Source organism: Schistocerca serialis, chromosome 12 (genome assembly GCF_023864345.2).
Source record: "Schistocerca serialis cubense isolate TAMUIC-IGC-003099 chromosome 12, iqSchSeri2.2, whole genome shotgun sequence".
NCBI lineage: Eukaryota > Metazoa > Arthropoda > Insecta > Orthoptera > Acrididae > Schistocerca > Schistocerca serialis.
In genome coordinates this window covers 153,278,402-153,303,603 of record NC_064649.1, presented here as the reverse complement: position 1 = coordinate 153,303,603, position 25,202 = coordinate 153,278,402, and positions in this window count along the sequence as shown.

Below are 25,202 nucleotides of genomic sequence, written 5' to 3'. Positions count from 1 at the left end.
TTATAAGAAAAGGAGAATGTTCTGCAGCGGTCTGGACAGAGAACTCAGAAAGAGACTCATAAAATGTCTTGTGTGGAGTGTTCTTCTATATGGCGCTGAAACGTGGACTATGAGGAAAAAAGACAGAGAAAGGCTGGAGGCTTTTGAGATCTGGACATGGCGGAAGATGGAAAGAATAAGTTGGATGGACAGAGTAAAAAATGAAGAGGTACTGAGAAGAGTGGGAGAGAAAAGACAATTACTAGATGTAATAATGAGAAGAAAAAGAAATTGGATTGGGCATATACTAAGAAAGAATGACGGACTGATGAAAACAGTTTTAGAAGCTTATGTAGAAGGTGGAAATAAAGCGAGGAAGGAAGAGATTCCAGATACTGGATGACATGATGGACGGTAGAACATACAGCAGCCTTAAGAAGGAAGCAACGGATCGCAGAAAATGGAGAGGCAAAGGACCTGCTAATATAGCAGATAACTGATGATGATGATGATGAGTGTGTAAGCCTAGGGACTGATGACCTTAGCAGTTAAGTCCCATAAGATTTCACACACATTTGATTTGAATTATTTGTACTTCCCCATCTTCCAGAAAACGAATTTCAAAAAGGCAAGCAGTTATCATGGGCATTGTCTCTTCATACCATATTAAATACAGAATTATAATATCTATATGTGACTGAATAAATATGTTGGTTGGTGATGAGCAGGGGGCAAAATATCTATGTCATCGGGTTAGGGAAGAATGGGGAAGGAAGTCGGCCGTGTAGAGTGAGCATTTTTTTCTGGGTCACAGTGAGCGTAAACTGATCAGCCAAAACATTATGACCACCTGCGTAGTAACTTGTTCGTCCGTGTTTGGAACGAAATACATCACTGATTCTGCGTGTCAGGGATCCGACAGTTTGTTGGTAGGTTTGTGGAGGAATGTGGCATTAGATTTATATGCAATTCGCCTAAATGACAGGCCGCTGAATTGCGTACATGGTGATGGCACCAGACAGCGACCCAGATGGGTTCCGTGGGATTTACATCAGGGGATTTCGTCGCCGAGACAGCAAATGGGAGTTCACTATGATGCTCCTCAAACCACAGTAGCGCGGTTGTGGCTCCAAGACGTGGACAGTTACACAGCTGAGACATGACATCGCCGTCGGGGAAGACATCGAGTATGAAAGGATGCAGGTGGTTCGCAGTTGTCTGCATGTCATCGACTACTACCACTGTAAGACGTCGTGGTCTCCTGACCTTCATTCCTTACACATTACGCCCTCACAATCATATTCCGCACATCAAGACGCTTCATTCGAACCCAAACTCGATAAGATAAAGTCAATGTTGTATGAATTCATGTAAACGATATGCAAATAACAAGTACATCGCGAGTGCGCACCGAGGTTGAAATACTCGAGGCTGGCGTACACACACACATTCGAGACACGACGGTCACAAAAGCTTTTAGTTCGGGAGAGGCACCGTAGAGCAGACAGCGTTTGCCCGAGTGAAAGGGAGAACGACCCCGTGTTCGGGTTAAAAGCAAATTCCGCTACATTGTGTGGGAGCGTCCATCCTACGCATTCTTTTACAAACATAGCACGCAGTTTCAGAGGTTTTCACAGGGAGACAGCAAACGCCAAACGCCGATGCTACAGATTTCCGAATTGGTCGCCTTAAACGAAACGTCATTCTCCCGTTTTAGAAGAGCAATGCTGATTGGCAGACGATATTCCTGACGCCTTGAACTGAAGGAGTAAATGAAGAGACCGAAAGATATACCCCTTCACGTCTGGCATGGAGAGGGGCCGTTCCGTTGTCGCTCTTGGAGCGAGGAACAAGTCTCTCCCCAGTAGTTCACTGGGGGGCACCTCTGTCGAGAGCGAATCAAAGTGCGACTCTATATTGAGTCCTCGCGATTAAGCGTCGTTCACTGTGTTGGCTGCGACACTGATTGAGCGGTGTGAAAGGACAGAGTTATACTTAAACGCCTGCAAGCGAATTTTTGAGCGGCATCGCGGTGGACTGGTTATCTGACCGGTGTACCACGCCAATAGTTAGACTAGGGGCGAATAGGAGTCCTCGACTTCATCGAGGCGTAGGGAGAGTTTGATTGGCGAAGGTCAATCCAGACAGAACGAGAATAATCTTATTTGTCAGCAGCGAGCGGCGCAGACAGCAGTCATCGCAGCTTACGCTATTGTGCGCTACAGCTCTTGCGAGCCCCACATTTCCTCCACAACAGTACACTTCACTGCATTTCACTCACGAGAGCCTCGACCGTACCTAGCAACATTCTAACAGTAGAAATTTCATTAGCGAATCCTATCCATAAGAGGTAACTTCACATTCCGAAAAGAACCCGGAAATAACTTGTTCAGTTTTTGCAAAAAACAAAAAAAAAAAAATCGTTACTTTCATGTTTTTCTTACACTAACTAGCACTACTCCAGTACCCAAGTATCCCACTACTTACGTAAGAAATTTTGTAACTTTTTGCGTCAATTCCTTACAACAGACGACTCCAGAAGATATTTATTGCTGAAAGTTTTTCAGGCATTTCTCTTTAGAACGTTAGGAGCTTCTGTCTGACTTCTGTAGTACTGTGGGGGTGGAAATTGCATCTAGCAGGAGCCACAGGGTAAAGGGTACATCTCAGATTAATCCGTTGCGCAGAATGACAGAATAGCACCCACACGCTCACACCACAGGTCCCACGGAAGCGCAGGAGAACGTCTCCCATAGCGTAATGCTGCTCCCACCAGCCTGCGTCCGTGGGGCGCTGCACGTTTCGAGCCGCCGTTCACCTCGATGACTTCGTTTGTGGAGACGATCATCGACCTAGTGTAGCAAAAATGTGATTGACTGACCGACTGTCGAATCCCGATGGTCCCGCGCCCTTTGCAATCGTAGCTGACGATGTTGGGTCAACATGCGAACACGCAGGTGTGGTCTGCTACGGAGCAGCACGTTCACCAATGTACGATGGACGGTGTGCTCCGAAACCATTGTGCGGCACCAGAATTATGCTCTTTCGGTAGAGATGCCACAGATCACCGTCTATACCGCTCTACAGAGCACACAAGCCTCCGAACCGCACGTTTTGCGAAGGGTCGTGGGCGTCCAACCATTTAGCGCTTAGTGGTAGTTTTACTGTCCTCCTTGTGAAGACGTCGTTACTTTGCGATATATTGTTTTCTAGGTGTAATATGTAACTGGAAATTATTTCTTTTTTGTAAGTAGCTAAATATGTTTAGAGTTTATTGATTGTGGAAACCTTTAATATTTTTGTTTATCGTTTACTGTAATAAATTTGGTAGAAAATAGTTGTGTAAAGATAGATGTAATTTACTTTGATGTTGTATAAACTGTGGGCGAGAGTACTGAGAGAGATAGCAATATCGATAGTCGATCCAACAAAACGTGGGGGGGGGGGGGGGGTGGTATTGTTGGGTAGCGAGAGAGGCGGACACATGTTTCACTGTGGGAGTCGTGACTTTTACGAGCTGGTGAAGATTGAGTTTAGTGGCAAGCGATGTATGTTTTTAATGACTGTTTTATACCAGGACCTGATTTGATAATAGTGAGTGTAGAAACTGGGCGAGGTAAATACTGAGACTGTGCCGTGAGACGAAGTAACTATGACAATGCAACCGAGAATGGACGGTATTGCAGCTCTGTGTCTGTGAATTGAACTGCGCTTGTATTTTGACTGTGTTTTCGTACACTCAAGTACTGTGAACTTACGTATTTATTCGCGTTTCGATGAACTATCGGACGCCTATAATCAGTAACAGTTTTTCTGAACTTACGCGAACTGTCTATTGTGTGTGAGTACATTCCCGCCCAGGACGCGTTTTCGCGATCGCGGCGCTCCATTAAAACGAATTGACTTTCTACAGAATTCGCGGTCGGCAAGTTTTATAAACTGTGTGTGGCATGAGTAAACTTAAATTGTGTGCGCCAGAAACATTAAAACTGTGCACATACGGACATCCGTAACAACAATTACACCGCCCAGCCTGTGGCCTGTAAAGCGCCACTGTAATCAGATTTGCAGCTTAGTGAATACCACCGCCCGCCCGATTACGAGGAAAACATCATCAGCTGCAATCACACGACCGTGGGAGCAGACCTCAGCGTTTCACCAGGACCAGCCAGCCGCCGTCGATATCGCGACCATCGTCACAACACACAAGATAAGATTTAAAAGCAGCGCTCTCCTGTCATAGACTCAAAATTATTGCAAACAATTTTAATTTGTAATATCTTTTCCTTTTGGCTGACTTTCACATAACATTTGTCTTCCTTAGAGTAAAAGTGTTCTCCACGAAGTGGTGTGTTCTATGTAGACATTGTTGACTTTCATTAGCAATAGCCATTTCCCTTTTAATTATTTCCATTTTTTTTTACATTTTAAATCCGCTGCCGCTGCGTGTGTATTTTTTATAACTTTTGGAGGGTATGTGTCTAAATTCGTGTGCCGGAACATTTACCAGAAATATTGTAATACTTTGCTACTTGGACAAGGGCGCCCGCCATTAATTTCTTGAACGTCGACCAATGACAGTGAAGCTCGCTTGCTATTGGTGCTAACATTCTATAGTGGGTAATTCAAAGGTGGGTAGCTGTCAAATCACACGGGTTGTGATTACTTTGAATGAGAATCGTGTAAAATTGTGGGTTCATCACTCAACTTTGGTATTCTTTTGTTTATTGATGATAGAAGCAATTTTTTTGTCAGTGTCCTTAAATCTTATTTAATACGGTTATTCTATGATAAACTGGGATAAATGCTCGGCCACATATTGTGTTGGGAAGTAAAATTTGGAGAAACGTCTATTATATACGACTTGATTTTGACTGCATTAGTTAAGACGGTACTTTTCGGGTATTTTGGCGATACTTAGTGACAGGGTAGAATCGCAGTCGTCACTTCCTACATCTCTACGTAGATGCTCGCGACAGTAGCACGTGAACATCTGACCAGCTTCGCCGTTTCGAAGATACTTGTTCACAGGTCTGTGTAACCATAATATCCCCTTTCTCACGTCGCTTGTCTCAGTGGAGTTCCGCATTTGCAGCCCATCTTCGCTAGGTTGATCCCCCGTTTCTGTCTGCTCCGCCTACATACTTCAGCCGGCCGGTGTGGCCGTGCGGTTCTAGGCACTTCAGTCTGGAACTGCGTGACCGCTACGGTCGCATGTTCGAATCCTGCCTTGGGCATGGATGTATGTGATGTCCTTATGTTAGTTAGGTTTAAGTAGTTCTAAGTTCTAGGGGACTGATGACCATAGGTGTTAAGTCCCATAGAGCTCAGAGCCATTTGACCCATTTTTTACAGACTTCAGTTACCGTGTCACGTGCCCGCAACGCCATTAGGTGGCATCCGACGTCGCTATAGGCAGTGGTCATAATGTTTTGGCTGATCAGTGTACTTGATGAAAATAAAAATGGTTCGCTACAGAGAGAGAGAAAAACTACTTTTGGCTCACTACCTGCAGAGACCTTTGACGAAAAGAGAACCACTTGTATGAATATCAAGAGCTCAGATGGAAACCCAATTCTAAACAAAGAAGGGAAAGCAGAAAGGAGGATGGAGTACATAGAGGGTCTATATAAGGGTGATGTACTCGAGGACAATATTATGGAAATGGAAGAGGATGTAGATGAAGATGAAATGGGAGATATGATACTGCGTGAAGAGTTTGACAGAGCACTGAATGATCTAAGTCCAAACAAGGCCCCAGGAGTAGACAACATTCCATTAGAACTACTGACAGCCTTGGGAGAACCAGTCCTGACAAAACTCCATCACCTGGTGAGCAAGATGTATGATACAGGCGAAATTCCCTCAGACTTCAAGAATAACATAATAATTCCAATCCCAAAGAAACCAGGTGTTGACAGATGTGAAAATTACCGAACTATAAGTTTAAAAAGTCGCAGCTGCAAAATACTAACGCGAATTCTTTAAAGACGAATGGAAAAACTGGTAGAAGCCGACGTCGGGGAAGATCAGTTTGGATTCCGTAGAAATATTGGAACACGTGAGGTAATACTGACACTATAACTTATCTTAGAAGCTAGATTAAGGAGAGGGAAACCTATGTTTCTACCATTTGTAGACTTAGAGAAAGCTTTTGACAATGTTAAGTGGAATACTCTCTTTCAAATTCTGAAGGTGGCAGGGGTAAAATACAGGGAGCGAAAGGCTATTTACAATTTGTACAGAGACCGGGTTGAAGCCTTTCCCCGATGTTATTCAATCTTTATATTGAGCAAGCAGAGAAGGAAACAAAAGAAAAATTCGGAGTAGGTATTAAGATCCATGGAGAAGTAATAAAAACTTTGAGGTTTGCCGATGACACTGTAATTCTGTCAGAGACAGCAAAGGACTTGGAAGAGCAGTTGAACGGAATGGATAGTGTCTTGAAAGGAGCATATAAGATGAACATCAACAAAAGCAAAACGAGGATAATGGAATGTAGTCTAATTAAGTCGGGTGATGCTGAGGGAATTAGATTAGGAAATGGGACCCTTAAAGTAGTGAATGAGTTTTGCTATTTGGGGAGCAAAATAACTGATGGTCGAAGTAGAGAGGATATAAAATGTAGACTGTCAATCCAGTTCTGTTTTCTCTTTCTGATAACTTTCAGCATGTTTCTTTCTTCTCCAACCCTTCTTAATACTTCTTCATTCATTACTCGGTCTTCTCATTTCACTTTTTCCAGTCTTCTCCATATCTGCATCTCTAGTGCCTCCAATCTTGTTTCATCTTCCTTCCTCAATGTCCAGGTCTCAGCTCCATATAAACACATAAAGTAAGACAATATATATATGTATGTATAGAATATGACTGTGTTGTAAAAAAAAAAAAAAGGGTAACGAATGTGACTCGATGCACCAACCTACTACCTGCGATTATGGGGCTTTTTTTTCCATTTTGTTCGTTATTAATCGTTGTGTTTGGTCGTTGCGGACGTTGCAAGACATCCTGTTCAAGATCAGTGGTTGATCCTTCCACTCAGATTTTTATTACAGAGGCCAACCGGCTCTCTGACCGAACACGCTGAGCTACCGTGCCGGCATTATTATTTTTCTAACTCAGTTTTTTTATTACAGAGGGTAGCTAACCCTCTGACCGAGGACGCTGAGTTACCGTGCCGGCATATATATATATATATATATATATATATATATATATATATATATATATATATATATATATATATATATATATATCGAATATGACTGTGTAGTACAAAAAAAATTACGGGGCTTGGACGCTAACCACTTAGCTGCCGCCGCTTTGTGTTAATAACGACTGCCGATTTGTGATAATAACTGCCACGCACAGGTTACATATTTGACTACCGAAATTATCTTGCGAATTTCTCAGTTACGCTTGAGAAGTACGCTCTACTGCTTACAGATTTTGTTGTCCTCATGGAGTAATACGAGTGTACGAAGTTTGCAGTAAATCCGCATTCCAAACGTCGTGGCCTCCACTCGTTAGTTGTTTTCAAATCGTATGTTCAATTAATTTTGTCCATCGTATTTCTGATTACGATAAAATCACACGAATATTTAAGATGTGTAATCGATGCTGACGATTGTCACTAAACATTTAATGACGTCTGTCTTTTTATGGATGACGCCCTCTTATGTCGATTCCTGCATTCTCCTCTACCCGGACGCTATTTATTACCCGAGGACGAAAGACTACGCTGTGATGTGGATCGGAGCTCACGCGATTCATTATTTATTTGGAGGTGGTCTTATAGAACTCATGGATTTTTGAAACTGTTCAAACGATCCTCATTGTGCTACTGTGAAGAACCTTAAGTACAGTCAACACTTATCGAACATTTTGCAGAGCATCTTCCACGATCCACCACGTAGCTGGATTATTCATCGCAAGAGATAAATTTGATACATTCAGAGAAGGAGACGAACAGATGACGGTAGAACATGCCATGAAAATGGGGGAGGCGGCGGCATCCGTACAGTATCGACGCCGCGTGTTACAGAAGTGTAACAGAACTGTTACGGAAGTGTAGGTTTGTCTTTATTTTTCTTTCTTTCAGAGACAAGTAACGGGAAATGTGGGTTGCTTTTTGTCAATAAATAAGTGAATATTCTCCTGTGGCCATTTACCCCTTCCATATGATCCTGTTTGACGACGGAAACGTCGTCGTGTCCCCGAGACCATTCCTTCTATTCCTTTACCCTACATAAAAAATTGTGGTCACGGTGTTGCACTACCAAGCAGGCGAGCCATGTTCGAACCTCCCACGTGCCAAAAACTTTCTTCTTCTTTTTTTTTCTTCATCCCTTTGCAACACTGAGGAGTAAGGACGAGACCTATTACGACACTTGTTTCTGCACAACTACTCTATTAGCAGCCGCAAGGAAGTGGCTTTCGAATGAGAACCGCAAGCGTTTGATGACAAGGAGACAAGTCAACCGAATCCTCCCCGGAAAACACGTCTGGTGTGTCATACACGACATTAGTGACAGCACGTGTGTGATATGTAATTTGTACGCCTGGTGAGTGAGTGAGATACGCCTCCTTGCCCGATTTAGGTCTTCATATGAATGTGATCACTCTTAAGGAAACGAAAACATAATAGTTTGTCACATAAGCTGCAACAAATGAACGCAACAGTTTCACAATCACACAGTTTCTCTGTACTCCGCCGAAACACATGTTTCTAATGTTGTTTGAAGTTGTGTTCCGTTTTGGAAGTTTTGAATCTTGAATTCCTTTGTTGTGACATAGTCCACACGCGTTTATTTGTTGTTTTCATTTCTGTTAGGCGTCTGTATGGTATCTCGCCTGCTCTCACTTCTCGTCACGTTTACTTGCGACGGTAACGTATTCTTACCACATGACTCATATCCTATAACCAATGTCTTGTATGACAACTGTTAAAACTATAGAGAGAGAACAAACACTTCAATGGCCGAACGGGCAATTCATAATGTTGTGAAGAAAATCAGCTGCGCTCAGTATTACACTCGTTAAGCTTCAACCGTTCAATTCTTATTTTTGCTTTTTTTTCACATCTCAGTACACCTCCTTCCTGTTTTTGTCGGGCTATCCACTGATCCATCACACCACAAAAAACGAGTTGGTGCGATGAGGAGTTTCCCTTGTTAGAGGCGATATCAGAAGTAAATGAGACTTACTTGCAAACAAGCTAATCTATCACAGAGAAAAAGATAATACATATACAGGCTATAGAATACCACCGCAGTTCACGGAATTAATTACATAGCCACAAATTATATTGCAAAGGAACTGAGATAAGGGAAAAGAAAGTAACAACAAAAAAAGGAAACATACATGCGTGAAATAAAAAGAAGGGCTGAGAACCGTTACTGCTCTTGATTTTGAGATTGTAACATGTATGCATGCTACTGACATCTGTTAATCTTATGGTGAACCAACTATATACGAGCTAGACCCGTAAACTATATACAGGGTGTTTCAAAAAGGGCTTTACAATTTTGGAAATTCATATAAATTAATTCATAGTACCTACAGAGGTGACTGTAGTCTCAGTTTGTAGGGAACTACATCGAGTTTTGTTGTGCGTAGTTCGCTTGTGCCGAATCGCACCATAAGGAGCGCTAGCGGCAGTTGCGTTGAAGATGACTGCCTTCACTGGACCCGAGTGTGCTCGCTGTGTGTTTTGGTTTCAAGAATCAAAGTCGGCGTCACAGTTCAGAGTAATTTCTGTACGAAGTACGCTAAAGAACCTCCTAGTAGGCTACAATTTATGAGTGGCATAAATGTTCTGTAGAAACAGGGTGCTCGGTAAGACACGGTAAATTATCAGGTCGTCCAAGCATATCTGACGAAGTCGTTGAACCAGTGAGACAACGTTTTGTCAACAGTTCTTCGAAATCGATCTGGTGTGCATCTCACGAACTGCAAATCCCACATACGACTGTATGGCGTGTGTTGAGAAACTGTTCGCATTTGAAACCGTAGGGACTGTCGATCGTACATGCAATAAAAGACACTGATAAAATTGCTCGCAAGAACTTCTGTGTGGATGTGTTAAATCGGTTACATCATGATGAACATTCCTTGGACAAAATCATCTTTTCTGACGAGTCGACTTTTCACGTAAGTGGCAATGGCTCAAATGCCTCTGAACACTATGGGACTTAACATCTATGGTCACCAGTCCCCTAGAACTTAGAAGTACTTAAACCTAACCAACCTAAAGACATCACACAACACACAGTCATCACGAGGCAGAGAAAATCCCTGACCCCGCCGGGAATCAAACCCGGAAACCCGGGCGTGAGAAGCGAGAACGCTGCCGCACGACCACGAGCTGCGGACCTAAGTGGGAACGTTTACACACATAATTGTAGGATTTGGCGCAGTAAAAATCCACATCGAACATTGCAACATGTTCGTGATAGCCCTAAACTGAACGTTGTTTGTGCATTGGGCAAGAACGAAGTGTACGACCACTTTTTTTCCGTCAGAGAACCATCAGCGGGATAGTGCACCTGGATATGCTACAATTTTTAATACCATAGATCGGTGAGGATGACCAAGAACGAAATGTTAACTTCAGGCACTATCTGGCTGACGTCCGGAATTTTCTCAGTGACCGCTTTCCAGGTCAATGGACTGGCCGTGATGCGCCAATTGCATGGCCCCTACATTCCCCAGACCTAACAACACTCGATTTTTTTTTTAATGGCAATTCATCAAAGATATCTTGTTTGTACCTCATGTGCCAGCTTCTCTACCTGAACTTAGAGAAAGAATTTACACCACCACTGAGCAAGTTACACATGCAATGCTACAGCGAGTTTGGGAAGAAATTGACTTCCGATGGGATGTCTGCAGGATAACCAACGGAAGCCACAAACAACATCTTTAGTTTAAGGTAAAAAATAACCTTCATATGTTTGGCTACAAAATAACACTAAACCCAGTTCTATATCTTCTTTCAATAAATTTATATGAATTTTTAAAGCTGTAAAGTCCTTTCTGAAACACCCTCTATATGACGGTTGCGAAAATCTGGCAAAGCACAAATTTTCATTGCTGTAGTCACGTTCACCGGCTACTCTGACGCCCATTTCTTCATAAAATCTGGAAGCTCTTGAGGAGATGCCCCACCATAAAATCATGTTCCATGATTTCAGCATTCCAGTTTGTAAAACGGACGATGGGGATTTTAGAACCTTTAAGAGTGTTATCAACCACACTACCAAACCAAAAACTGGCGTTCGACGTAGCAACGTACTTTTAAGAAATTTTGAAATGATGACATTTTCAACAGATTTCTGTGAACAGTTGTTTAGCGTATTCTTGACTGTAATCATGGGAGTCCATTTTCTTCAAGTCATATCGAGGGAGACCACTATTTCTTATTTCTCCACCGTCTGTAGATTCCTTGCAAATTCCAGTGCCCCAACACGGAGGTAGAAGGCGAATACCAACCTTCAAACACAAACACTTAAGAAAATACTATATCAAACTTGAAACACATAGACTACTAGATTTCAAGGCAAAAGTGAAGCAATAGTTTTATCTGATCCTCAAGCCAAAGAATGTGCTTAATGAAAATGATGATAATTAGGAATGTGAAGTGTTGGGTAGGTCACAATTTTCTGTGTGGTGGATTAAATGTCTGTTACTTATGTTGTGATTCTAGTTTTACATTAAATACAAACTACATTACAGTTAAAAGACACTATTGCCTATATATATATATATATATATATATATATATATATATATATATATATATATATATATATATATATACACAAATTTTGTAGATTAACTTTACTACTAATAATAATAAATATTAAACTATTTTTATAGGAAATATGGTATGTTATAAAAAGAAAGACAAACATGTGATACTGCTGGTTTCCCTACAAATTTGATTTTCACAAATATCTGTTTTTCTCTAACCTTTGCATACATGCTTTGGCCCTTTATGGTTCTCAGCGCCTGCATCAATATCATAGTTTACGCTAGTAACTGAAAAATCCACAGACTACCTTTAAAGCTCAATGCAGTGTCACGCATAGTGAATGCGTAATATTATGGAATAGCGGCAGTTCTTAATAACAAGTACTGAACGTAGAGGTGGGGGTTTTGATCAGGCACAAAGTAAAATCTAACAAAACTGCAAAACGAAATAAATAGTAACTCACAAGAAACGTAAGCAGGACATTAGCGGGAAATAAGGAGAAAGGAACACAGAATGTCTAAAACAGAATTCACTACACATGTAACGAAAGAATAGCAAACCTTGGAATCGATAACCAGAAGTAGGCCGTATAGGTCAATTTTAGTTGTAGAATCCAAGGTTATTTATCGCTTTTATGCAGTAGTACAGGAAGCGATGATAGAATAATGGAACGTGTCGACAACTACACGGTATCACGCATTCTAAAAGAATGCGCAGTTACACGATTTTTGTTTTGGTGTTACTTTCTATACAACTGTTGTTACCGCAGTGGTTCAAAAGGCTCTGAGCACTATGGGAGTTAACATCTGAGTTCATCAGTCCCCTAGAACTTAGAACTGCTTAAACCTAACTAACCCTATGGACATCACACACATCCATGCCCGAGACAAGATTCGAACCTGCGACCGTAGCGGTCACACGGTTCCAGACTGAAGCGCCTAGAACCGCTCGGCCACACCGGCTGGCTGTTACCCCAGTGTGTACTGTGCATTCTTTGAGAATTGCCATGTATGGCATCATTCTAATTGTTGATTCACGTTCGGTTATTTTTCATTATTTTTATTGGCTGTTAATTATTTTATCAAAAGCGTAACTTTTTCGTGTCACTCGCTATACTACTGGAAGAACGAGAAACATAACTAACGGTGGGATGATTAGATTAGATTAGATTCGTTTTTCGTTCCGTAGATCCGTGCTGAGGAGATCCTCGTGGATGTGGAACATGTCAATTTCTTTTTTTTTAAGCTGAAATAACCATACTAATAGTATGAATATATACAATACATCATTTGTTTCTATTAAAAAATTCGTCAATGGAGTAGAATGAGTTGGCCACTAGTAAGTCTTTCAGGCTCCTTTTAAACTGATCTTTATTTGTAACTAAATTTTTTATGTTTACTGGCAAATTATTGAAGATGAGTGTTCCTGAGTAGTGGACCCCTTTTTGAACTAAAGTAAGTGCTTTTAAGTCCTTGTGCAGATCATTTTTGTTCCTGGTATTGTATGTATGAACTGAGCTGTTCGTTGGAAAAAGAGATATATTATTTAGGACAATTTTCATTAATGAGTAAATATACTGAGAGGCAGTAGTTAGTATACCCAGTTCTTTGAAGAGGTTTCTACAGGACGTCCGTGAATTTACTCCACAAATAATACATATTACACGCTTTTGGAATCCGAAAACTTTTGTTTGACTTGAAGAGTTACCCCAAAATATTATACCATATGACATTATGGAATGAAGGTAGGCAAAGTATGCAAGCTTTTTCATTTTTATGTCGCCTATGTCTGCTAACACTCGAATTGCAAATACAGATTTGTTAAGGCGTTTCTGCAGTTCTGTGGTGTGCTCTTCCCAACTGAATTTATTATCAAGTTGTAATCCCAGGAATTTAAGACTGTCAACCTCTTCTATCTGCTCTTCGTATTTTATGCATATGCTGGGTGGAAACCTCTTACAGGTTCTGAATTGCATATAGTGAGGCCTTTCGAAGCTTAATGTCAGTGAGTTGGCTTTAAACCATTTATTAATATCCATGAAAATATCATTAGCAGATCCTTCTAGAACTACACTTGACATACTATTTATTGCAATACTTGTGTCATCTGCAAACAAAACGAACTCTGCTTCTGGCAGTGTAACTGATGAGAGATCATTAATGTACACAAGAAAAAGCAGTGGCCCTAAGATGGATCCTTGTGGGACACCACATGTAATTTCTTCCCATTCTGATGATGACTGATGACTTAATTCACTAGTCCCTTGCACTGACACCCTTTGTTTCCTGTTAGTGAGGTATGACTTTAACCATTTTGCAGCACTACCCATGACACCATAGAATTCTAATTTACTTAAAAGGATGTTGTGGATCACACAATCAAATGCTTTTGACAAATCACAGAAAATACCTGCTGCTTGTAATTTGTTATTTAATGAATTAAGTACATTTTCACTTTAGGTGTAAATAGCCTTCTCGATATAGAACCCTTCAGAAATCCAAACTGTGTTCTTGATAATATGTTATTTGTGGTCAGATGGTTGAGTAGCTGCCTGTACATTACCTTCTCTAAAATTTTTGAGAATGCTGGCAAAAGTGAAATCGGTCTGCAGTTTGATGGTATCTCTTTATCCCCTTTCTTGAATAGCGGCTTAACATCTGCGTATTTTAGCCAGTCAGGAAATGTCCCAGTTATAATTGACTGGTTACACAAATAACTTAGAATTGTACTAAACTCACAAGAACATGCCTTAATTAACTTTGTTGATATTTCATCATACCCACTAGAATGCTATGTTTTTAAAGATTTTATTATGGAAATTATTTCTTTTGGTGAAGTGAGTGATATATTCATGTACTTGAAGCTATTTGTGAAGGCTAGTTTCAGATATTCAAGGGCATTATTTACTGATCCTGAAAGTCGCATTCTATCAGTAACAGATATAAAGTACTTGTTAAATAGATTTGCCACACAATGCCCATCAGTTACTAATGTGTCATCTACCTTTAGTGCTATTTGCTCCTGTTCCTTTCTGGTTCTACCAGTCTGCTCTTTCACTATGTCCCATATTGTTTTTATTTTGTTCCCTGACATTGCTATCTCCTTATCGTAGTGCATTTGTTTAGATGTCTGAATTACTTTTTTTAATGTTTTACGGTATTCCTTGTATTTAGCTAAATCATCAGCATTGGAGCTATTCTTGGTCGACAGATACATTTTCCTTTTTGTCTTACAGGAAATCTTTATTCCTTGTGTAATCCATGGTTTTATTATAGACTTCTGTTTAATTTGAGGAACTTTTAGAGGAAAACAGTTTTCAAACATGGTACTGACATTGTTCATGAATGTGTTATATTTTCCATTCATGTCATGAGCACTATAAACATCTTTCCAGTTCATATCTTTTTGCAGTTTTCTAAAACACTCACTTTTTGGTTGATTGACTACTCTCCTGTACTCAGATTTAGCAGTCTTGATAATCTGCTTAGAATTTACATCTAAAACAAGGAGCTGCATGTCATGATCTGATAGTCCATTTATAACAGGTTTTATGATATGATTTTGTTCCTTTGATTTGTCTATAAAAATGTTATCAATGGCTGTCCTTGAGGATTTATTGATCCTAGTTGGAAAGTTTACAGTGTGAGTTAGATTGAAAGACAACATTACTAACTGCAGTGAATGTTTAGTGGAAGATTGTATTGGAAAATCTGTATTAAAGTCACCAGCAATCAAAATTTCTTTGTTTCTTTCTGTTAAATAACCCAAAAGAGCTTCTAGATGATCTAAGAATAGATTATATTTTCCTGCAGGTGCTCAGTAAATGGTTATTATTATATAGGATCTGTTATGGAACTCTACTTCTGTTGCACATGCTTCTAGATGCTGCTCTAAACAGAATTTATTAATGTTGATGTTCTTGAATTTATGGCAGTTTTTGATAAATGTGGCAACTCCTCCTCCATCCATATCTAGTCTTCAGAAATAGGAAGCTAGCTTAAATCCTGAAATGTCTAAAATATCTATATCAGTGGTCAGTTGATGTTCAGAGAGGCAGATTATGCCAATTTGGTTAGATGAATTCATTTCATCAATACTGTGCAGGGAGGAGACCCCGCAAGAGGGATCATTGCCGACAAAATTTTGTTAAATAAATTTTTTATGCATAACGTTCGGCCGTAGCCGGCTCGGGCTGGCCTGAGGGTGCTGGCCAGAAGACCACGGTCGGCACATTCCTTCCACGTGCTCCTCTGTCAGACTCGAGTCCCACGGGTTGGTTGCGCTGACGGGGGTTCGCTACTAGCAAGGCGCGTTGGCGGAATCAATCCTCCAATCAGAGACTAATCGTGTGATCACGTGGCGTCGCGGCTGGGAGCGGCGAGGGCGGCTCGGAAACAGCTCCGCGCTCTCTTAGCTTCAGACCTCGGCCCCGAGTAGTCCCTCCTCTAGCCCCTGCCTCTCTGACGAGCAGACGGCAACCCCTCTTTGGGCTGCTCGGCCCTACGTAGGCACCACTGTACCATCATTACAAGAATAAACTGGGTCCATTCCACTCAATTAATTTTCATTTTACAACGCCCTCCGCTCCTGACTTCTATCCTGACGAACAAATGGTGTCAAGAAGTGGGATGCGACCCACCTTACGGTTGTAAAATCAACTCATCAGTTATGAGTAGTACAAAGGGGCCGAGGCTGAGTAAGTAAAGGAAACTAGACCGAACGTGGCGAGGCTGCAGCGCGCCATGCGCGTGCCAGCCGGTCGCCTGCGTTGCAGAATGTGCGTGGCCGCGCACTAGCGCGCCACAAGCGTGACGCAGTTCGCCGCCGGACGCGAGCCGAGGAGGGTCCGCGATGCAGTCACGGTCGCCACCGCCGCCGCCGCCGCCTCCGCTGTCCGTGGCTGCCACGGGTCACCGCCTGCGCCGGGGTCCGGGGTGCGGCCCTCGCGCCGCCCCGCCGTCGCAGCTGTCCGTGCTGTCGCCCGCCGCCTGCTTCGCCCGCGCGTGATCAACGCGCCTGCCGCCGCTCGTCGACACCGCCGCCGTCCCTCGTCTGCACGCCACCAAATAATATAAGTCGCTAGCGACGCTACGGTGGTGTAGATGCCCACACTATTGTATCATTCCGATCACCAGGCAGCAATCGGAGGCAGGAGCAGCCGGAGAGGATAAAGATCCCCTCTTGGCGCTGCAGTCACAGTTAAATCAATTAATTCTAACTAACTCGGAGCTTAAGCAACAGATAGATGATCTTAAAATGGCTTCTCCGCAATCTAATGTTTTTAAGCCAGTGCTAGTGGAAGAACTGCCGAAGCAGGTGATTCCACCACTCACTAGTGCAGAATCACCTGTGGCAGTAGCCACCTCTACTTTGGTGCAGAGCTTTCCAGCAGTATCTTTATTCCGGCGTTCGCTGGAAAGCCGCACGAGGATATTCAAATGCTCGGCCAGAATATCCAGGACATCAGAAAGCATTGCGGTTGGCCAGATGAATTTCTCTTAAACGTGATGAAAATGAAACTCACCGGCGAAGCGTGGAACTACATGCAGTCGGTCGAGAGCTAAAAAATGCCCCTACCTTCCAGTCCCTTGCAACAGGGTTGATTGAAAGGTATACAGACAAACGTGGTACTAGTTACTATCGCGACTTGCTTTCCACCCTTAAGCAAAAAACGGGTGAAGATTTAGAAGCATTCGCGGACAGGATTAGAAGCGTCGCCTGCCACACGTACGCAGCAAGTGCCAGTTCTGCTCGTAACGAGGTTCTGTTGGAAGAATCAGAATGTCGTGCGATAGACGTGTTTATTCGTGGCATAAACCCTCAAATAGGGGGCGAAATCGAGTTAGCTTCCCCCCGCACCTTACACGAAGCCGTGCGATTAGCACTCTTGAGAGAGGAGGCGAGCCGATTTGTGGCCGTCTCCGCGCGGCAAAGCGAGCCCCGACGTGTCTTTTCGAACGATACTAAGTGTGGGCGCTGTAATAGACGAGGACATGTGGCGGAGCAATGTCGCGTGCAATATTGTCATCAGTGCAGGAACATGGGTCACCAAAGCGTGCATTGTCCAAATAGTAGGCCACAACCGCCTGCAAATTCCAGGCGAAATGCAAACCAATCACAGAATTCGGGAAACGGCCGCGGGGCAGGAAGTGCCACCCCTCCCGGCCCCCGTTAAAAATAGTGACCCCCCTAGCTTGTAAGGGAATCACACAGGTGGCAAGCGTGGTTGTCGATGGTGTTAGAGGCTGCAAACCAATACGCGTGCTAATTGACACAGGATCACAAATCAGCTTGGCATTTTTATCGAAGAGAGATAAAAGAACATTGCAACCGCCGCGGTACCATATCAGTGGTATTGGTCCCGGCATAGTGAAACCTGATGGCAGCTGTTGCGTTGAGTTCATGTTGGACTCCACAGAATATGCTTTTACGATGGAGGTTGTACGGAACAGGCACACGGATTACGACATCATCCTGGGAAGTGACTTTCTGCGTCATTTCCAGGGGGTTATTGACTATAGGTTAAATACCGTCCAATTCGGCGACAACGTGCACCGTTTTGGACGTGACTGCACGTTGCGGGCGAGCAGAGCTGGGAAAAAAGGATCCGTTTCCCAAGCTTCGGAGTCTCCCGTAACGATGCTAAAAGCCGATAATCCCGTGGAGATACCAGAAGGCACAGGAAAGATCCTTTGGGTGCCTGTCGGGATACGTGAGTCCGAAGAGGTTCATTTCTTGGTAGATCCACTCTGCCAGAATGAAACTCTTGACCAGATGCAGGTCCACGTAAAACGTAGCCTGTGCAAAGCACAGCAAGTACAGAAAGAAAATTGCGTACCCGTATGTTTAGAAAATTTTAGTCACAAGCAAGCTTTAATACCGCGTAGTGCAGTATTAGCCAGCTTACAGGTTATCACAGAAGATGAGTTGCCAATGAGAACCCCTTCTCTGAAAAAGAAAATGACTGCTGTCGCCTCTCAACACCTTTTGACAGTCACGTCACATCTGACAGATAAGTTTAAAGCTAAGCTTAGTCACCTCTCACTGCATGAACAAAAGCTAATAAATGAAGTATTGAATGAGTATTCACGGTTGTTTGAAGACAGGAAATATTTACCAGCAACAGACCTAATCCAGCATGAGATACCAAACGGAAATGCTAGGCCAATAGCTCAAAAAGGGTACCGAATTCCCTATCATCTTCAGTCAGTGGTAGAGGAAACTATACAACAGCAAATAGAAGCAGGAATAATACAACTCTCTTCTAGTAGTCGTTCCAAAGAAATCTATAGACGGAGAAAAATCCTATCGCCTCTGTGTAGACATGCGAGCAGTAAACAAAGTTACTACTCCAGATCTTTATCCATTACCCCGGATCGATGAAACACTCGATCGTCTGGGCAATTGCCGGTACTTTACAACATTAGACATGCGCAGTGGGTATCATCAAATTCCAATTGCTCCTCAAGATCGAGCTAAGACAGCTTTTGTAGTTCCTGGTGGCTTATATGAATTCTTAAGGATGCCTTTCGGGCTTCGCAACGCGCCAGTAACCTTTCAGCAATTTGCAGATCTGCTATTACGTGGGTTGAAACCTACTATGTGCCTTGTGTATCTTGATGATATAATTATATTTTCAAAATCCATTGCTGAACATGCTGAACATCTACGCAGTGTACTGTTGCGCTTGCAAAATGCTAATTTAAGCTTAAAATTAGAAAAATGTTCTTTTGCTCAATCACAAGTACAGTCTTTAGGTCACGTCATCAGTTCCAGCGGAGTCAAGCCAGATCCACGATTAACTGAAGCAGTAGATACTTTTCCTATTCCAACAAATTTAAAGGAATTACAATCCTTCCTTGGCCTTGCAAATTATTACCGCCGTTTTGTTAAAGATTATGCTACTATTACCAAACCACTTACTAAATTGTTGAAAAAGGATACTCCTTTTGTTTGGACGGATGAATGTCCGACCGCCTTTCAAACAGTGAAAACTATTTTAACTAGTTCACCTCTACTTGTGTACCCAGACTTCGCTGAACCTTTTATTTTATCTTGTGACGCATTTGATTTTGCTGTAGGATGCGTCCTAAGCCAAGTGCAAGATGGTGAGGAAAACCCCGTTGGGTATGCCTCTCGTCAACTGAATAAAGCAGAAACTAATTACAGTACTACAGAAAAGGAATTGCTTGCCCTTCTTTTTGGAATTAATTATTTTAGATGTTACCTTTATGGTCGCAAGTTTACAGTTCTTACCGATCACTCTGCTCTGCAGTGGTTATTGAATCTTAAAGACCCTAGCAGCAAACTTATGCGCTGGGCCATGAAACTGTCAGAATATGATTTTGAAGTTCGGCACAAGCCTGGTCAGTTGCATCAAAATGCTGATGCGTTAAGTAGAAAAGTGCGTGTCATTCAACCAGATGAGGTATCAATTGAAGAGTTAAAAGAAGCTCAGCAGGTGGACGTTCAATGTTAAAGATACGCCACCTTGCCAGAATTTGAAGTAATAGACGACCTTTGGTATCGAAGAACTCCCTGTCGTGTCACCGCCAGACACCACACTTGCTAGGTGATAGCTTTTAAATCGGCCGCGGTCCAGTAGTATACGTCGGGCCCGCGTGTCGCCACTGTCAATGATAGCAGACCGAGCGCCACCACACGGCAGGTCTAGAGAGACGTCCTGGCACTCGCCCCAGTTGTACAGCCGACGTTGATAGCCATGGTTCACTGGCAATTACGCTCTCATTTGCCGAGACGATAGTTAGCATAGCCTTCAGCTACGTCATTTGCTACGACCTAGCAAGGCGCCATAGCATTTGATAATTAATATTGTGAAGCATGTACCGTAACGAGAGATGTACACCGATCATGGATTAAAGTTAAGTATTATACCAGTTACCTACTGTTTTGCTAGTCTTATTTCTCTGACCTGTTCCAGACCACACGCCAGTCTGCGTGTAATTAAATGCGTGCATTTCGGCCTCCTCTAACAACACAGTGTTGGCTCTTCTGCCAACACTACACTCCCCATGGAAATCGTTTGGTAATACCGGAATGCTTGCAGCAACGTATAATACGGCAATGCCATGATACAATCCAAGCATGTCACAGCGGAAAACGCGCTACGAACGCTCGAATTGCGACACGTTATTGGTGGCAATACCGACGTGACGTGGACAGGTATGTAAGATCTTGCCTGCCGTGTGCACAACGAGCACAAAATAGGCATCCGAGAGTGCCGGTGCAAACACTTCCTCAGGCATCTTCACCCTACGAAATTCTTGCTTTAGATTTCCAAGGTCCTTTTCCACAGTCGCAAGAAGGTAACAAATACATTTTGTCTGTTATTGATCACTTTTCACGTTATCTAATTTTGGTTCCCCTCCCCGACATGACAGCTGAAACTGTGGCGAGAGAGTTTGTAAATCGTGTGATACTACCTTTTGGAAGTCCTGATGCCATTTTAACGGATCAAGGAACCAATTTCGTATCTGCTTTATTTGTACAAGTTTGTAAATTGCTAAGAATCAAAAAATGGCGTACAACTCCCTTCCATCCTAAAGCCAACGGTCGCGTTGAACGCGTACACCGTACAATTTGTAAAATGTTATCCTATTATGTTGCAAAAACGCACGCTGATTGGGACAGATATGTACCGTATATCTCTTCTGCAGACAACACCCGAATACATGAATCCACGGGGTATACCCCTTACGAAGCTGTGTTTGGACGGCCGATGAATTCGCCGTTCGAAATAGACAAACTACCTCGAGGTGTAGAAATAAAGGAAGTAAAAGGTTTAGCCCGCCGGCTAAAAGTGATTTGGTATAAGGTAAAGAGGAATAATATCAAAGCTACTAATAAACAGTTGCACAGGCAGAACAAAAATGCTGTTTTACCGACTTATCAAACAGGTGATTTAGTGTTACTACGAAACCCGGCAATCAAAAAGGGGCGAACTAAAACGTTCTCTCCCCGCTTTGAAGGCCCGTATCGGATTGTCCGGTTGACCTCACCAGTCAATGCAGAACTGCAATTAACCGATCGTACGGTGATAGTGCACTTTGACCGCCTGCAACCTTACCACGGTAGGGCTGTGTCACCACAACAGGTCGCAGCCCCCGATCCGCCTGTGTCACCTCCACCTCAAGTAGAACAAAGACGAAAGAAAAAACGGAGGAGATTACCTCCACAGGGTTGTAGATACCCTTTGCGAAATCGACACCCTTATTGTTTGAGGTCACGTGATTAATCACGCCTAGTTAGAGTTTTATGTTATGTTTTATTGCAGCTTAGTTTAAGTCATTTTCTCCAGGGACTTGGAAGCAAGACGTGCCTGGCCACCACGGAGTTCCCAGCCATTCTCAATTGTCAACTTCCAGTCCTGTCATGTTTTTTGCTCATTTTTACACGTATGATTATGTTTTATGTTTTGCAAGCAATGCCACGCATTAGACGTCACGCAACTGACTTGCTTCAAATGCAACCATTACACTTGGTGTTGGCAGTACCGCGGCTGCTAACTCCGAATAATATTCTTCAATGTCCTCTATTGCCATCTATTTGGCAAACCAGTACATGTGGAGTATTTTTACTCCGAGCTTTTCTTAATACTTGTTACGTTGACGTCTAGTGTATTGTACTATATGTCGTAGTTCTGTATTTGCTGTAGCTAATCGTAAGTAATCGGAACAGATAAAGCCAGGACTTGAAATGCATACGCCTCGTACGCTTTGTTTACGGGACCAGCTGTTGGCGGGGCAACACATCAGCCGTCGCCTCCCCTCCTCTCTTCAGCGCTGTTCCTTCTCCACGCCAAGAACTGGCCAGCGGCCATCATTTTTTCTCAGCCAGTAACAGCGCTCCGCGCGATGACGTATCTTACCACAACGTGCGCTGCCGCCTCCAGCGTCTCAACACGCGGCGCGTCCGAGTAGTTACAAAAACAAACCGCAAATTACTGCCCTATCCTCCGTGTATGACAGACTACAATGCATTTACCATCATTTTATATAACTAACAGCCTTTTAAAAAAACTCTTATTCTAGGTAATGAGCAATTTCTAATTCATCGTTATTTCTGGTACACGCTAAGCGCGTGGTACTTGTCGCTGCAGTAGCGGCCGGCCTCTCGCGGCTACACGCCGCCTCACACAACCGCTGGCGTGCCGGTGCCCACTCCGCACCTACGCGTGCGCTGCGCGCTCGCTAACACCTCCAAGCTGGTTTCTTTCATGCAGCCGGAAGACACAGCAAACAAAATTCATTCAAACATCCCAATAAATCTTAACATAAACATTAAGTAGATGTGATTCATTGTTTTGTTTCACATTAGCTGGATAAATCACACGAAGTTCTTAACGATTTACATTGTTCTGCATACCTTAGTCTGCCAATCATATAAGTGAAGTTTCACTACTGCTTTGATTCATTGTATAAGCTACAAACTACAGCCCTAACCCTCTTACACATCGAACTATGAGGACATTTAACGTTATCTTCCTTGGACAAGGCCAGATTGGGCAAACCAATGCAATGCCACGGGTTTTTCACGCTACTGACGAGGCACAAACGACCAATCGTCCGGGCTGCCGTATATCGGTGGGCGATTGTTTCTTGGTTGCTACGCAGTTATTTTTGTCCTCCCCCCCCCCCCCCCCCCCATTTATTTTACTCTACCGCCGTGGTCATTGTTCCATCCTGTTTTCCTTCTTCTGTCGATGAGCAGGCCCCTACAACAGGTTAGGTACCCTCTTCCGACAGTACCGGTCTTTTAATCTTACCACCCATTTACACCAAGATATTGCTCTCCCTTGTTGCAGTCTTGCCCCAAAATATCGGCCGATGATCCATTGTGAGATACGTACTTTGCGTCTGATTAGCCGGTGATGTAAGCACTACGGGAACTGTGCCTAGTTGTCCTTTCACTTCAATTTGTTATCGTCAGTTTTACAACTAACACACACGCAGCCTAGCAGCCAGCCCCAGGTGGTCAGTGTTACATGTTTACGTTGAGCGTTATTATTATACATCATTGTGTTTTTATTTTCCTGTCAATATATGTCATTGTGTTTAATTATATTATGCTAGCGCTAGTGATTTATAGTTCATGAATTTCATTTTATGTAGTGTTATGTACTGCGCGCACAAAAAGTGACGCTATTTATGCATGTATGCTATTCTAGCTTCAGAGCTATTTTTATTGCTTGAACAGTCGACATTTTCCTAGTACAGCAGGTCGCTAATAACGCCGCTGATACATTTATTACATGTGTCGCAGGAAACCCATGTGCCTACACTAATTCTTATTAAGTCAGATGGACGCCCTTAGGCCCGCTGAACCACGGTATCGCAGATAGCTCCAATGCACTGCCTACCCCTCAATTATTAGACAGGTTGCCTTAGCACTGTCCGCAGGTTGCTCCATTGCCCTGCAAATTATACAATCATCAATCCCAGTCTGCAGATTGCACTAATGCACTGCTGAACTTAATAGTCGAGTCACTCGCAGGCAGCTCATACGCACCGCGGACTTGTACTTACACGTCACCGAATCCTAGGCTCCTCGGTTGGCCACAAAACAATTCATACATCAATTACTGTGAGACAATTTGCGCTCACACTACGCCTTTGGCAATCGACCACAAATGAACTGAGCCCCAGACGCTCTTTTATTACATTTTATACAACGCCACTTTCTTCTACATGGCAATTCCATTGCAAAATCATCGGATTCTGCCAAAGATTCAGATACCGTTCCCCAAATGGCAGCCTTTTCCGTTGCTGAACGGATTCGTTGCTTTTCACCATCTAACAGTGCAAACTGCACTTTTAAGAACAATTTTGTTATATACACACACTGTCGGATTCTACTGACGTAGTCCCTCATGCACTTCGTCAACCGACTAAAAAAAGAACTTCCCTGACGGATTTCGTATCCGTTTCGGAAGTTTACATTCGGGAAATATTCCCTTTATTTTATTTCTTGTCAATTATTACTACTTCAATGTCAAGTTTTATTGTTATCAATTTATAGTTATGATTAATGTTAGTACACTTTATGGTTATACGTTATTTTTGTGTCATATTCGGTATTCCCTTTCAATTTTCATTGTTTCTGGACTGGAAGTATCTCTGATAGCACCTATTGGCCTTCAATTCGTATCCGCCATCAGCTACCATTAGTCACAAATTTACACACTTCATACACCCAATAACAACTAACAACACACTCACACTGTTCATATCCCCACTACCTTGGTGTAACTTGTTGATGTTACCAGACCTCTATTGTCATATACTAAGTACATGAACAAGGCTTTTATCGTTTATGCCCTCCGCTCTTCGGAAGGGGAAAGGAAGTACTTACGTATGCACGTTATGTTCAGTAGCAGTTTCTTTTAATCAACAACGTAATCAATTTACCTGTTGAACACTTAAGTTGCTCTGTTAAAATGGAATCAAAC